This window comes from Macaca mulatta, chromosome 9 (assembly GCF_049350105.2).
Source record: "Macaca mulatta isolate MMU2019108-1 chromosome 9, T2T-MMU8v2.0, whole genome shotgun sequence".
In the NCBI taxonomy this organism is placed as follows: Eukaryota; Metazoa; Chordata; class Mammalia; order Primates; family Cercopithecidae; genus Macaca; species Macaca mulatta.
The window spans coordinates 27337537-27352963 of NC_133414.1; positions in this window are offsets into that span (position 1 = coordinate 27337537).

Sequence of the window (15427 nt, forward strand, 5' to 3'; positions counted from 1 at the left end):
AAACTCCAAATAGTTTCCTGGGTCATTGGACCATGCTTCCAAGTGTTCTCGGAGCAGAAAATACTAGTCCATTGACATGTAAGATTTTTTGTGTTGGGAAATTACCCTAACAGACATTATGATGTAATAGAATGCTACAATAATGAAAATTGGATAACTGTGGCAAAGTAATCAGCAGACAGAATGAACAGCCCTGAAATTTTTTTGAAAATAGAATATACGTAGGGAAGGGACGTATTCATTTCATAAATTATATGGGAAATTGGCTAATTACTTGAAACAAGAGTTTCAGCTTATAACATGACCCAATTAAATTCCAAATGAGGAACTAAACATAATAAAGGAAGCTGGTAGAAAACTAGAAGAAAATGTAAAATAAATAATTAGTTTAGTGGGGCAAGGACTTTTGATATAAACATAATGGAAGACACTATAAATGTTTAAATGATGACAGGTTTACATAAACCAGCCTCCACTAAAAGAAACTAGGACTCTTTGGAGAAGTGACAGATTCCAGGGCTTGGGTAAAAAAGTACAAGATGGGTCTAGAACGTCTTACTGTGCCAGAAAATAAGAGCTTAAAGAATATGAAGATACATCCAAACGATATAGGAACTTCCACTGGCCAAGTCTGGGATTATTTGAACATAATTATAAATGATAATAATAGATTATACCCCATTGAATAAGTTAGGTATCCATGAGTCTATATTGATATAAATTAACAATGAATAACTGAAATTTTGAGTCAGAGTAGGATAATGTAGTGATATAGGAGTTAAAAAGAAATTATTTAGGCAGATAGTGAGGGTAAGAGAGTCCTCAGTAAGGCTTTCCTTTTAATAAAAAGCAGCCCCCAAATCATTTCTTTTCTAACAAAAAAAGCAGCTGCAAAACCGAGCTGCAAGCATAGACAAGCAAGCTGGAAGCTTGCACAGGTGAATCCCGGCAGCTCTGCCAAGAGGGAAAGGCAACCTGGGGGCCAGGCATGTGTGACATGGAAGCTCCGTCTTCCCTTTCTTTGGTCAGTCAACCACGTGTACAGTAAGGAACAGACAACATGGCCAGGTAAAGAACTGATCTGCATAATAAAAGATTAGGGTGGGGTGGCCAGCTTCTTCACGTGCTATGTAAATGGCACATCTGGTCCATCCAATCTTTGGACCCTATGTAAATCAGACACGGCCTCCTCAAGCTAGTCTATAAAACCTCCGCCCCTACCCCTCCCCTTGCTCTTCCTCCTCCCCTCCCCTCCCCCTCCCCTCTCCCACCTCACCCCTCCCCTTCCCAGCCCACCCATCCGCTGCCCCTTCCCCATCCCCCACTTCCCTACTGACCGGAAGTCACACTTGGGAGCCCCTCTCTCTCTCTGCAAGAGGGAGCTATTCTGTTTTTCTTTCAGCTATTAAACCTTGACTCTTTTGTTTTGTTTTGTTTTGTTTTGTTTTGTTTTGTTTTGTTTTGTTTTGTTTGAGAGGGAATCTTGCTCTGTTGCCCAGGCTGGAATGCAATGGCTCCACTCTTAAACTCACTTCTTGCGTGTCCGAGTCCTGGATTTCCCTGGCCTGAGATGACAAACCTGGGGTATTTACCCCAGATAAGGACAAATGATGCTGCTTCAGTAGCATAACACAGCTTCAAAATCTTTCCCTTTAAAACACTGTTACTGAACCACACTTAGGTCTGCCCACCCAATGAAGCAAAGCCAAATACTGATATCAGGATCTGCAGCAAGAGAAAAGTGAGGCATTTATTGCAGGGCGCTCATGCTTAAGACCTGAACTCCCCAGTGAATTACATGTAAGGGTTTTTAAAGGCAGGGAGGCAGAGGTTCCAGGCAAAGTCATAAATCTATACATGGAGGTTATATATTTATTTGACTTAAAAAAAAAAAAAAAACCAGACATTTTGAAGCGGGGGCCTACAGGTCTTGGGTGGATTCAAAGATACTCTGATTTGTGATTGGTTAAGGACACAAAGATTTGTCTAAAAATTTGAAGTCAGCAGAAAAGAATGTTAGCTGTGGTTTTACCCCCTCCAGGCCCCTCAGGAAGAAATTTAGAAGAAAGAATGGTGGTCACAGTTCAATCCTCAGTTCCTTCTTACCTGAGGCCTATGTGCCAGTGGATGGCATTTTCCATCTCATGGGAGTTGGGGTTTCTGAAAAACAACTCAGGGACATATGTTAAGCTGTTATCTTTAGTTTTTATGGGGAAAACATCTTGTGACTCTAACTTCCTTGGCTGTTGTTTTAAGCTACTATTACCTTCTTGCTTATCAGGTTACTCATTTCCTTCTTCAGGCTAGCTAGGTGCCTGGAATTTCCTTTGAAATAACTCAAGATTTCCATTTCTTTCCATGCTTGTGGGGGATGGGGCATTGGGCTGGCACACCCCTAAGAGGGATCCCTACTCCATCTCAATACTATACTCACTAAAGACAAAAGGGAAAAGATAAACTTTACAGTGAAGGATCCTGACAGATGCCACCTTAATCAAATGTTTAATGTGCCAATCACTGATAATAGGATGAATCTAGGTAGTGTTCTGCCTGGTAAGAGGTGATAAGAAGACTAGAGCTTCCCCTCTGTGATATCACTGACAAAGGTGCATAACCTGAATTTAATCATGAAGAAACCTCAGAGAGACTCATGAGGGACATCCCAAAAAATAATTGATGTGTAATCTTCAAAACTACCAAGGCTGTGAAAATCAAGGAAATACTGAGGAACTGTTCTAGGTTTATGGAAGCCAAAGAGACATGACAATAATATGCAATGTGATTCTCAATTAATCTTTTTACTAAAAGATACTGTTGGGACTATTGGTGAAACTGGAATGGAGTCTGAAGATTAGATGTCGATGATGTACCGATGTTAATTTCCACCAATTGGATGGTGGTATTGTAATTATGTAGAAGAATATCTTTGTTTATAGGAAATGCACTAAAGCATTCAGAGGTGGTGAAGCCTCCTGTAGGCAACTTAGTCTCAAATATTTCATCAATAAAAACATTCTTGCAACTCTTTATAAGTTTGAGATTGTTTCAAAATAATAACAACATTAACCAAAGAACAAGTGTATCTATTCCAAATTCTCTTTTCCCTTCTGCTAGTTAGGTACATCTAAATATTGTGTTTGTATCATAATATGTTTTTGGTATATCTGTTACCACAGTTTAATCTTCCCTTGCACAAATTTAAATGTCAAGCAATAGGGAAATTATTATGCCATAGCCATATCCTAGAACATTATAAATATTTTTAAGTGGTTTTTTTTGACAAATAGGTAACAACATGGGAAGATTCTCATGGTGTTCTATTGTTTTAAAATGAGAGTAAAGTAAAATAGTATTTACGAAACTAACGTGATTCTGAAAATACATTCACAACCTGAAAGGAAATATGCACTTCAACCAAGGTTATATCTGGGTAGTGTGAATATAGGTGATTTATTTTCATTTTTATTTTGGTGCTATGTCTCAATTTCCTGTAATGACCATTCATTTGTAAACCAAAAAAAAATGAAATTCCAGTAGCAATTAATATAAAGTGATGTGAAGATGAATATGAAAAAACTGTTGATTAAAGAATGAAGGAGCACGGGGAACTTCACCTGAAAATATGGTATATGGTATACTGAGTGTTTTGAATTAAAGATCAGACAGACCCTCAAGAGCAATGGAGAACAATCCATCTCAACCCCCACACCCCAAAATCTTCTGCCTATCCCAAAGCACAGATAAAGTTGTCTTATCTGCCTAAAATCTAGACCTAACAGAGAAGAAAATAATAACCTCTGGTCCTTTCTCAAGTTTTCATTAGCTGAACCCATATCACAGGAAGGAAGACTAAAGTCTGACAACAAACCTGGATAAATTTTTGTCATAACCTTTATCCACTCTGAGGGCCCAACAGACTTTGCTCTAAACCATTGTATGTTCTTCGAGCCCGCTAAATTCCCCTAAAAATTATTTACTATCTCCCTAAAATGATCCACACTTTTCCCTAAGAAGTAGGGTATGTAAGAGGCTGTATGCCGTTGAGACATTAGGCAGTCACTCTGTGATTCTCCCTGTGCACATGGTAGTAATAAATCTGCGTGCTTTTTCTCTTATTAATCTTCTTATTAGTTGAATTTTCAGCAAACCTTCCAAGAGCAAAGGGGACCTTTTCCCTTCACCCACGCAGAGGACGTCTCTGAGGAAGTGAAACATTGCTGGATATACTATAGAAACCATCATGGTAAAGAAAGGACTGGAAGCCAACTATTTTGCCCAAAGGACAGCCCCTCAGCTGTGACTATGCACCTGATTTCTGTGGCTTTGCTGAAATGTAGATTTAACCCTGAAGTACCCTAAAGGTGAGCACAGCATGATGGAGAGGTGAGAGCACAGACTCTGACTGCTGGCCTCAGTTTCTTTCTCTGCAGTTTGGTGTGAAGCTCAGAGACGGTGTATAGAGCCCCCAGAGATAGTAGCTAGCACCTGGTGACCCAAGTTCTGCTTGGGCCACAGCTCTGCTGGTGCAGGGAAACCTGGGCAGCCGGAGGTGCACAGACCAGTTCTACTGGAAGCTGGTCCCCATCACCTGTACTTTTCCCACAAGACTCCCTTCCTTATCCCCTTCCTCACCCACAAAAGAACTCTTTCCTTACCCACTACCTGTACTTTACCCCCAAGAAACCCCCTTCGTTACCCACCGCCTTCCTTACTCAATCTGGCCAAGGGCAGATTGCAGGGCTCAGAGTGCAATAAAGAAGGGTCAGTAATCCACAAGTCCAAATATTCAGTTTTCTGGCAGATGTAGAATCATTCATATTCTTGAATCAAAAGGATCTGTTCATGATTAGAAGAAAAAAAAATCCATCTAATTGCTTTTTTCATTAATAGAAACTGCATATAGAAATCCTCTAGAACAGGCCGGGCGCGGTGGCTCAAGCCTGTAATCCCAGCACTTTGGGAGGCCGAGACGGGCGGATCACGAGGTCAGGAGATCGAGAGACGATCCCGGCTAACACGGTGAAACCCCGTCTCTACTAAAAAATACAAAAAAATAGCCGGGCGAGGTGGCGGGCGCCTGTAGTCCCAGCTACTCGGGAGGCTGAGGCAGGAGAATGGCGCAAACCCGGGAGGCGGAGCTTGCAGTGAGCTGAGATCCGGCCACTGCACTCCAGCCTGGGTGACAGAGCAAGACTCCGTCTCAAAAAAAAAAAAAAAAAAAAAAAAAAGAAATCCTCTAGAACAACGTCATACACCATGGAGTTGACAATTCATCACACTCTATTCTAGGCTCAGCTTCAGCATATCTGAAATCAGCTAGGAGGCTTCTGTTGATACAAAATACAGTGTTTGTAGTCTGATCTAGTCCTGCGACAGGTGGTAAAGAAGTATGAACTGAAACTGCCATATGGCGATGTGAAGGAAATGTTTCTCTCCAGAGAAATACTTGAAAGTGTCATAAAAACAGTAAAAACATTTAACATCTCAAAAGGCTTAAATTCAGTATATACATAAACTGTGTCAACTTTGGAGTCAGGCTGCTTTCGTTCAAATCTCAGCAGATAGATGATACCCAGGCAGATAAGTAATGTGACTTTGTGCAAGTGACTTTGTTATGCCCAGACCCTCTATTCCCCAAAGAAGACCACCAGAGTCCAGAGTCAAAGCCAAGCGGCAAGGATCTTTACGACAAGTTCGAACTTGGTCCCTCCATTACACAGCATACAAGAGGGCCCCGAACAATGCGAGTGTTTGCTTTTTATAGCCCGAAAGTTACAGGGGAACAAAGGAATTCTTTTTGGTTCCCGCGCTTTCAGTAAAACTTTGAACGGCTGCCTCCTTATCGGAGACTTTTCCAGGTGGTGTTTGTACTGGGCTCAGGAAGTTTGAGAGATATATGGCGATATGTGGTGGGATGGGAGGATGGGATGTGTTTGTACTGGGCTCAGGAAGTTTGAGAGATATATGGCGATATGTGGTGGGATGGGAGGATGGGATGTGTTTGTATTGGGCTTGTTTGTTTTGAGCCCGGGGCTGAGGAATGTGCCCGGCTCCTCTCAACTTAAACTCTGGAAGCTTTGGTTTCCTCATAGAAAACAGGGAATAAGCCCTGGGGATTATAGTGAAAATGAAAAGAAATAATGTATATACAGCAACTAGCCTGGTCTCTGGTCTATGTGGAAAACACTTATAAGATTATCATTGTCGTTATTGTTTTTATATTATGAATACATTTGTTGTGTTACATATAATTCATGTCTGCCTCCTGTGAAAGTATGTATAGGCATACAGATGGAGATGGTAAGAGAAAAGAGGAAGAGAAAAAATCAGAAAAATATATGCCTGATTCACCCTCCCAATCCTGCTACTCAAACCTTTTATTCTACGCCCAGTCTTCCCCATCTCCGTAAATGGAATACCATCCACCCAGTTGCTCAAGACAAATATTTCAGAGTCAGTGTTATTATCTTCCTTTCCCTTACTGGCTGGCCACTCTCTATCTAATTTCAGTTATTATAATCCCATCATCATCTCTCCCTGGATTTTATATTTTTATTTAGCTTTGTCTTCCTAAATCTTCTCCCTGCTTTCATTCAGAGCCCCTCTAACTACATAAAACCAGAACTTTCTTCTTAAAATAGAAATTAGATCACATTTCTCTTCCCAACTGGAAACACTTTAGTGACTTCTCATTGTACTTCAAGTAAGACGCAAACACCTTTCCAGGGCCTCCAAATCTCTGCAAAATTGGGTTCTCGATATTCCTGAACACCACCTCCTACACCCTCCCTGACTATATTTCAGTCCCTTGAGCAAGCCAAGCTCCTTTCCACCTCACAACCTGTGCACAAATTGTTCTCTCTGCCTGGAATACTCCTCCATTTTTGCATAAATGTCTGATTCCTTTCTGACCTTCAAGCCAGAATTTCAAGGTCAATTGCTCAGAGAGGCCTTCCCAGTACACCAGCTGAAGCAGACGACCTCCTCACCTCAGTTATTCTCTAGATCCACATTGTGTCTTAACAGCACATAAAATAACTTTTATTTTATTAGTTTTTTATTTTTTCTTGTGTCTGTCTCTCCCAAAGGCTATAAATAACTTGAAGGCTAGGGCCATATCTGTCTTTTCCATTTTTTCACTTGCAGTGCTCAATATGATGCACTGTGCTGGGCATAGAGAAGATGTTCAGTGAATATTTGATGTAAGAAATTGGGGAATTGAATAAAACAATCTTGTAAATTTCCTTCGTTAAAATGCCCTAGATGCATAATAATTTATTTTAACTCATTACTGAAAAGTCAGTGAGGAAAAAAGACAACACATTTTTATATGTTTATATGTATGCTTAAAGGGTTAGAAGTGTTTGATCTTTTATGGATCAATTGTTCAAGAATTATCTGTTGCCTAGAAAGAGACCATGTGAAAGAGGCAAATGTAAATTCAGGAATTTTGCTCATTGCAGTTAATTGACAGTTTCAGGGCCAATGGATCACATGAGTCACTTTTTAGAAATCTTTCTCCTATTTTAGAGGATACAGTGGTTTGAAACCAACATCACAACAGCATGTTTCATAGGACTTGTTCCTTATTGATCATGGGCAAAGTCCAATTTCAAGCAGGTAATTGTCATCTGAGGGCCTGACTTCTCATGGGCCCCAGCTGCTTTTTTTCTGGATAATTTAGGCAATATTAGAAGTTGACTGCAGTGAATGTCATGTTGTGTCTCTCAGATCCCCCTCTTTGGAACTTGGGCCCTCACCCCCCAGCAGCTTGTGTGCTATTGAAGAGAGCTAAGGTCCAAGGTCATGTCCCATCTCAGGGGATGGTCTTTATTCAAAAGCTGCCCTGGGTGCATTGAGAGTGGAGGAAATCCAGCCTCTTGCATAAGGTGATGGCACAAATCCGAGGAGCCATTCCAGCTCCAGAGATCTGTTGGACTATTAAGGCCTATGTTGCATTTACATTGACTGCACTGAGTTTAGCTCCCGCCTCTGTCCAATCCTACTTTCTTTACTTCCCTACAGATGTTGATCCCAAGATCACTCCCAGTAATATTCCTGCAGCCAGATCTCCATCTCAAGGTAGAAAAGATAATGTCTTTGATATGGTCTGGCTGTGTCCCCACCCCAATCTCATCTTGAGTTATAGTTCCCATAATTCCCATGTGTTATGGGAGGGACCCACTGGGAGATAATTGAATCATGGGGGTGCTTTTCCCCATGCTGTTCTCGTGGTAGTGAATAAGTCTCACAAGGTCTGATGGTTTTACAAGGGGTTTCCCCTTTCTCTTGGCTCTCATTTCTCTCTTGCCTGTTGCCATGTAAGATGTCCCTTGCTCTCGATTGTGAGGCCTCCCCAGCCATGGGGAACTGTGAGCCCATTAAACCTCTTTTTCTTTATAAATTTTACAGTCTCAGGTATGTCTTTATCAGTAGCATGAAAATGGACTAATACAGTCTCCTTCTTAAGACACTGATTAAAGTGATTTGGTGCCACATTTTTTTATACCATTCCCCTTTTCCTTGGCTTGAAAGGAGTCCTTTGGGAAAAGGGTGAATAAGAGAGTCTGCTGTCCAGCTCTCTCCTAACCATAGGTGGTATTTAATGACAGTTTTGAAAATGTTGATGGCACAGTCTCCTGCTGACCCATCTTGAAACCGAAACTATCATCCATTTCCTTTCTACACTCCATGGCTTCTTCCCAGTACAGATAAAAATGCAAGATGGACCACTTCATTCTAATTAATTAGGAAGAGACTAATCATAGATACATACTTTGATATAATTACAGTTGTCCTCCCAACTGTGGTTTTGTACTCCAAAGTTTCCCCATGGTCAACTTTAGTGCAAGAATATTACATATAGCAAGATATGTTGGGAGCGACAGTGAGATCATATTCATTTGACTTTTGTTACAGTATGTTGTTATAATTATTCTATTTTATTAGTAGTTATTGTTGTTTGTCTCTTACTGTGCCTAACCGATACATTAAACTGTATCATAGGTATGCATATATAGGAAAAATCACAGTATATGTAGGGTTCAGTACTATCTGTGGTTTCAGGCATTCGCTGGGGGTCTTGGAATATGTCCTCCATGGATAAGGTGAGACAACTGTATTTTAAAGACATGTGTTATGAGCTGAATTGGGCCCCATCCCCCAAAATCAAATGTTGCCATCCTAACTTGAGAATGGGATTGTATTTGGAAATAGGATTTTTAAAGAGGTAAAGTTAAAAGGCGGTCATAGGTGTGGGCCCTAATCCAACACAAATTGTGTGCTTATAAAAAGAGGAGATTGGGACAGAGCCACAAACAGAAGGAAGACCATGTGAAGACACACAGGGAAAAGACAGCCATCTAGAAGCAAAGGAGGGAGGCCTCAGAAGAAACCAACCCTGCCAAACACCTTGATCTCAGGCTTCAAGCCTCCAGCACTGTGAGAAAATAAATTTATGTTATTTAAGCCACACGGTCTGTGATACTTTGTTATGGCAGCCCCCAGGAAGTAATGCAACATGGAATCATAAGACTTGTGGATTTTGTTTCATGTCCTTTAAATGCCCTGAGCACATCTAAAAGGTCAGGCAGAGGCACCAATAGAGGGGCTCCAAAAAGTCTCTAGGCTGTCTGACTTCTTTGACCCTTGCCCTGGTTTCTCTGACCCATCCTGTTTTCCATATATTTATTTCTGTTTGGTGAGGGTACTATGAATTGATCATTTGGTTTTAGAGTGTTTCCTCCAGTCACATCTTGAATTCCTGTACACATTTTCCTCTGCTTTTATGCTGTTGCTGTTATATCCTGCACCCCATGCCCCAGGAAGTGATCCTGGCCAGGTTTCTACTAATTTAGCTCTTCCTGAAAGAGGAAATCAGCTGGAAATTTCAGGAGCTGCACACAGGTTAGAGGGCCGGAGTTACTAACAGCGGAATCATCATATTGATTTTATTCTGATCCCTTACCTAAAGATTTAGCAAATACATCTTATTGGACAGCCTAGGGCTTCCTAGATTTAAGGCATCTGACTGTAATGTATCGACCAAATTTAATTAAGGGAAAGAAAAAAAATTAGTAAATATATAGATTTGAAAGGTTTGAAATGATAATGGCACAGTCTCCTGCTGACCCCTGACCCATCTTGAAATGGAAACTACCATCTGCTTCCTTTCTCTACTCCTTAGTGTCTTTCAATTTTGCACAAATGTCTTGTCCCTTTCTGACGCTCTGGAATAGATAGATAGATAGATAGATAGATAGATAGATAGATATTATAAATAATATGTAAACATATATATATGTATTTTTTTTTATTTATTTTTTTTCCAGAAAAGAACTTCACTGTAAGTGACAATTCCCATTGTCCCCCAGAAATCCTTTATGTGACAGTTTGGGGCCTACATTCAGTCTTCCCAGGCTCTCTGCTGATCAAATCATCTCTGATGATTGTCTCATGGCACCATCATGCTTCTGCCATCTTGTACCTGCACCACTGCAGCCACTCAGGAGCCCTCAAGGGGCCTGGACTGTATAGTGTTCTATGGCAGAACAGGCACCTCAGTCCCATGCAAGTACAGTTAAAGAGCATCAAATCTGTGCTGCCCACATGGAAATGCTCAGCTTCTGGTACAATAGCTGTTTAATTGCTTCACGTACAGCCCCCTCTCCTGTCCTTGGACTCAGTTAAGATGCAGGGACCCAACTGAGTGACAGGTTCTGCTCTGTGCTCCATAGTGATGACTAAGGCTTTGTTTCTGGGTCAAGCTTGTCACGACTCCTTTTTCTCTTAGGGGAAGCTCTCTCCTAGCATATTCCTCAGTGTCTCATGCAAAGAGGTTTCTGGTAAGCTGTGAATATGCCCGGGAGGGCTGAATAGTCATTTCTAGGACAAGCCAGGGACTTCCTGCCTCCAGTAACTCTCTCCACGGCTTCCCTCAAATATGTTTATAGGGTGGGAGTTATAGACAAAAAGTAGAGAAGATACCATTGCTTCTTGAGGGAGAAGCTCAAATGCTGGCTTTATTTTCCCTGGATATTCTACTTTGCTCTTGTGCCTATTGTTTGGTTTGAGTTAGGACATTCAACTTTTGACTTATTATTATCACAGATGGTTCTAGTGCCCTTACTTGTGCAAACCAAAAAGTATGTGAGACAGGTCTCAATCAATTTAAAGGTCTATATTGCCAAAGTTAAGGGCCATGGCCCATGGCACAGCCTCAGGAGGTCCTGAGAGCATGTGTCTAAGGTGGTTGAGTTATAGCATGGTTTCTTACATTTTAGGGAGACAGAAGTTACAGGCAAAGACATAAATCAATACATGGAAGGTACACATTGGTTCAGTCCAGAAGGGCAGGACATCTTGAAGGGAGGTAGGGGGCATCTTTCAGGTCATAGGTAGATTCAAAGATTTCCTGATTGGCGATTGGTCAAAAGAGTTAAGCTCTGTCTGAAGAGTTGAATTTGGAAAATAAAATAAAATAAAGACTTGAGTAATTTAGATAAGGGGGACTGTGGAAGCCTCTAGGTAGCAGGCTTCAGGGAAAATAGATGGGAAATATCTCTTATCAGACTCTAAAATATGTCAGACTCCCCTGAAAAGACCTAGTAAGGGAAAGATATTCTCTACAGAACAGAAATTTCCCCCATAAGAGATGGTTTTGCAGGGCTTTTTAAAAACATGTCAAAGAAATACATTTTGAGGGTAAATATTTTGCCTGCTATCTGTCATATGATGCTATACTAGAGTCACATTGGAATTTGGTACCCTATTGTTACAAAGAGTTTGTTTTGTTAGTCTTAAGATCTCTGTTTTGATTCTAATGCTGGTCAGTTGTTCCTGAACTCCAAAGGGCAGAGGCCAGAATGAGGCATGAATAGCTCTTCCTTCCTGTCATGGCCTGAACCAGTTTTTCAGGTTTCTTTGGGGTCCTCTTGGTCAAGAGGGGGCCCATTTAGACTATTGAGGGGGCTTAGAATTTTATTTTAGATTTACACTTGTTTACCAGAGAGTGATGACAATACATCCAAAATCTGTCACCTAAGATCTTGTACATGTCCTGTCAGCCTAGTCTTTGTTGGAAGATCAGTATTCTGTTCTGGCTGGTTCCTGATTTTACTCAGTGCACCTCCTCCCTTGATCACGGGAGGAGTTTGAGATCTTTTTCAGTAACAATACTGAAAAGTTTCTTTCTGTGTGGAGTCCAGATGAAAGGTAAACACTCCTGGATGTTTTAGTTTGAAAAATCTCATGTCTAATTTGATGTGGAAATGGATTTTTTTAAATGACATATATGATGACATTATATTTTGGACTGGAGAGAAAGTGATATGGTTTGGCTGTGTCCCCACCCAAATCTCATCTTTAACTGTAGCTCCCATAATCCCCATGTGTCGTGGGAGGGACCCAGAGGGAGGTAATTAAATCACGAGGGTGAGTTTTTCCCGTGCTGTTCTCATGATAGTGAGTAAGTCTCATGAGATCTGATAGTTTTATAAAAGGCAGTTCCCCTACACATACTCTCTTGTCTGCTGCCATGTAAGATGTACCTTTGCTCCTCCTTGGCCTTCTGCCATGATTGTGAGCACCCCCCCAAGCCATGTGGAAATGTGAGTCCATTAAACCTCTTTTTCTTTGTAAATTACCTAATCTCAGGTATGTCTTTATTAGCAGCATGAGAATGAACTAATGCAGTAAATTGGTACCAGTAGAATGGTGTGCTGCTATAAGGATACCCAAAAACATGGAAGCAGCTTTGGAACTGTGTAAGGGCAAACGTTGGAACAGTTTGGAGGGCTCAGAAGAAGACAGGAAGATGTAGGAAAGTTTTCAACTTTCTAGAGACTTGGAGAGCTCAGAAGACAGGAAGATGTGGGAAAGTTTGGAATTCCTGGAGACTTGTTGAATGGCTTTGACCAAAATGCTGATAGTGATATGGACAATAAAGTCCAGGCTGAGAAAGTCTGAGATGGAGATGAGGAACCTGTTGGGACCTGCAGTAAAGATTACTCTTGCTATGCAAAGAGACTGGCATCATTTTGCTCCTGCCCCAGAGATCTGTGGAACTTTGAACTTGAGAGAGATGATTTAGGGTATCCAGCAGAAGAGATTTCTAAGCAGCAAAGCATTCAAGAGGAAGCAGAGCACAAAAGTTTGGAAAATTGGCAGCCTGATGATGTGATAGAAAAGAAAACCCCATTTTCTGGGAAAAAATCAAGCAGGCTGCAGAAATTTGCATAAGTAATAAGCTGCAGAATGTTAATCACCAAGACAATGAGAGAAATGTCTTCAGGGCATGTCACAGACCTTCTCAGCCTCTCCTTTCCCATCATAGGTTCACAAGCGTAGGAGGAAAAAATGGTTACTTGGGCCAGGGCTTCCCTGCTGTATGCAGCCTTAGGACTTGGTGCCCTGTGCCCCAGCCATTGCAACCATGGCTAAAAGGGGCCAACATAGAGCTCAGGCCATTGCTTCACATGGTGTAAGCCCTAAACCTTTGTGGCTTACACATGGTGCTGGGCCTGTGAGTACACAGAAGTCAAGAATTGAGGTTTGGGAACCTCTGCCTGGATTTCAGATGGTGTATGGAAATGCCTGGACGTCCAGGCTGTGGTGTGCTGCAGGGGCAAAGCCCTCACAGAGAACCTCTGCTAGGGAAGTGCAGAAGGGAAATGTGGGGTGGGAGCCCCCACACAGAGTCCTCACTGGGGCACTGCCTAGTGGAGCTGTGAGAAAAGGGTCACCATCCTCCAGACCCCAGAATGGTACAGCCACTGACAGCTTGTACCACGCACATGGAAAAGTAACAGACACTCAACGCCAGCCCATGAAAGCAGCCAGGAGTGGGGGCTGTACCCTGGAAGGCCACAGGGGTAGGGCTGCCCAAGACCATGGGAACCCACCTCTTACATTAGCATGACCTGGATGTGAGACATTAAGTCAAAGGATATCATTTTGGGGCTTCATGATTTGACTGCCCTGCAGGATATGGGACTTGCATGGGGCCTGTAGCTCCCTCATTTTGGTCAAATTCTCCCATTTGGAACAGGTATATTCCTGCATTCTCATTGTATCTAGGAAGTAACTAACTTGGTTCTGATTTTACAGGCCCATAGGTTGAAAGGTCTTGCCTTGTCTCAGATGAGACTTAGGACTGTGGACTTTTGAGTTAATGCTGAAATGAGTTAAGACTTTGGGGGACTGTTGGGAAGGCATGATTGGTTTTGAAATGTGAGGATATGAGGTTTGGGAGGGGCCAGGGTTGGAATGATATGGTTTGACTGTGTCCCCTCCCAAATATCATCTTGAAATTTTAGCTCCTATAATCCTCACATATTGTGGAAGGGACCTGATGGGAGGTAATTGAATCATGGGTTTTTTCCATGCTATTTTTGTGATAGTGAATAAGTCTCATGAGATCTGATGGTTTTATAAATGGGAGTTATCCTGCATACACTTTTTTGCCTGCTGCCATGTAAGATGTACCTTTGCTCCTCCTTGTCTTCTGCCATGATTGTGAAGCCTCCCCAGCCATGTGGAACTGTGAATCAATTAAACCTCTCTTTCCTTATAAATTACCCAGTCTTGGGTATGTCTTTATTAGCATTGTGAGAACAGACTCATACAGACGGTAATGTTGTATAGGATTGTTCAAGCATTTGTCATCACTGAATCCTTCAAATATGTAACTTGGGATCATCTGCTGACCAGAAATGACTTTGTTCAATAAAATACTCCTTGAGATAATGACATTTTCTATTTTTTACTGGTATGTAAATGTGAAATGCTGCTGTTATTAAAACAAGAGTTTAGAGCTAAGGTGTAATGAAGGTTTTGTTTGTTTGTTGGCTAATTTTTCCATATGGAAAATGATATGTAAATATAGCTTTCATAAAGATTTAGCAAAAGTGGAAAGCAAGAGAGGTAGAAAAGAGTTGATTCCATGAATGTAAAACAATGGCTTTTGATTTTTCACTGTGCCATCATCCCATTCAAATGTGCATGTGACCTGGTGTTGGAGAATGCTCAGGGGACAGGCCCAGGAGCTGCTTCCAACTACCATGTTTTTCCATCACAGGCTGCTGTGTTATGGCTGATGCTGCAGTTCCAGAGCAGGCTCCCTGCTGTGATTCCACTCATGAGATGTTTCCCAGCAGAGGAACTAGCCACAGTGAAAGAGGTGACCCCCATTTCCTGTTTCTGGGAAGGCTGCAGAACCAAGCTTTGAAGTGGATTGCCAGCCCAGTTCCAAGCTAGATGCCCAATCTACAAGCTAGATGTCAAAGGTCATACTGAATCTTTGATGCATGACAGAGGCTGATACTGGAAGCTTTGTAAAAGCAAATCTTCCTGGGTATCAAAGGAATTTTGATACCCAGGTAATGTAGCAAAGTTTCCCAATATTTCAAACACTGGCAACATGTTTCCA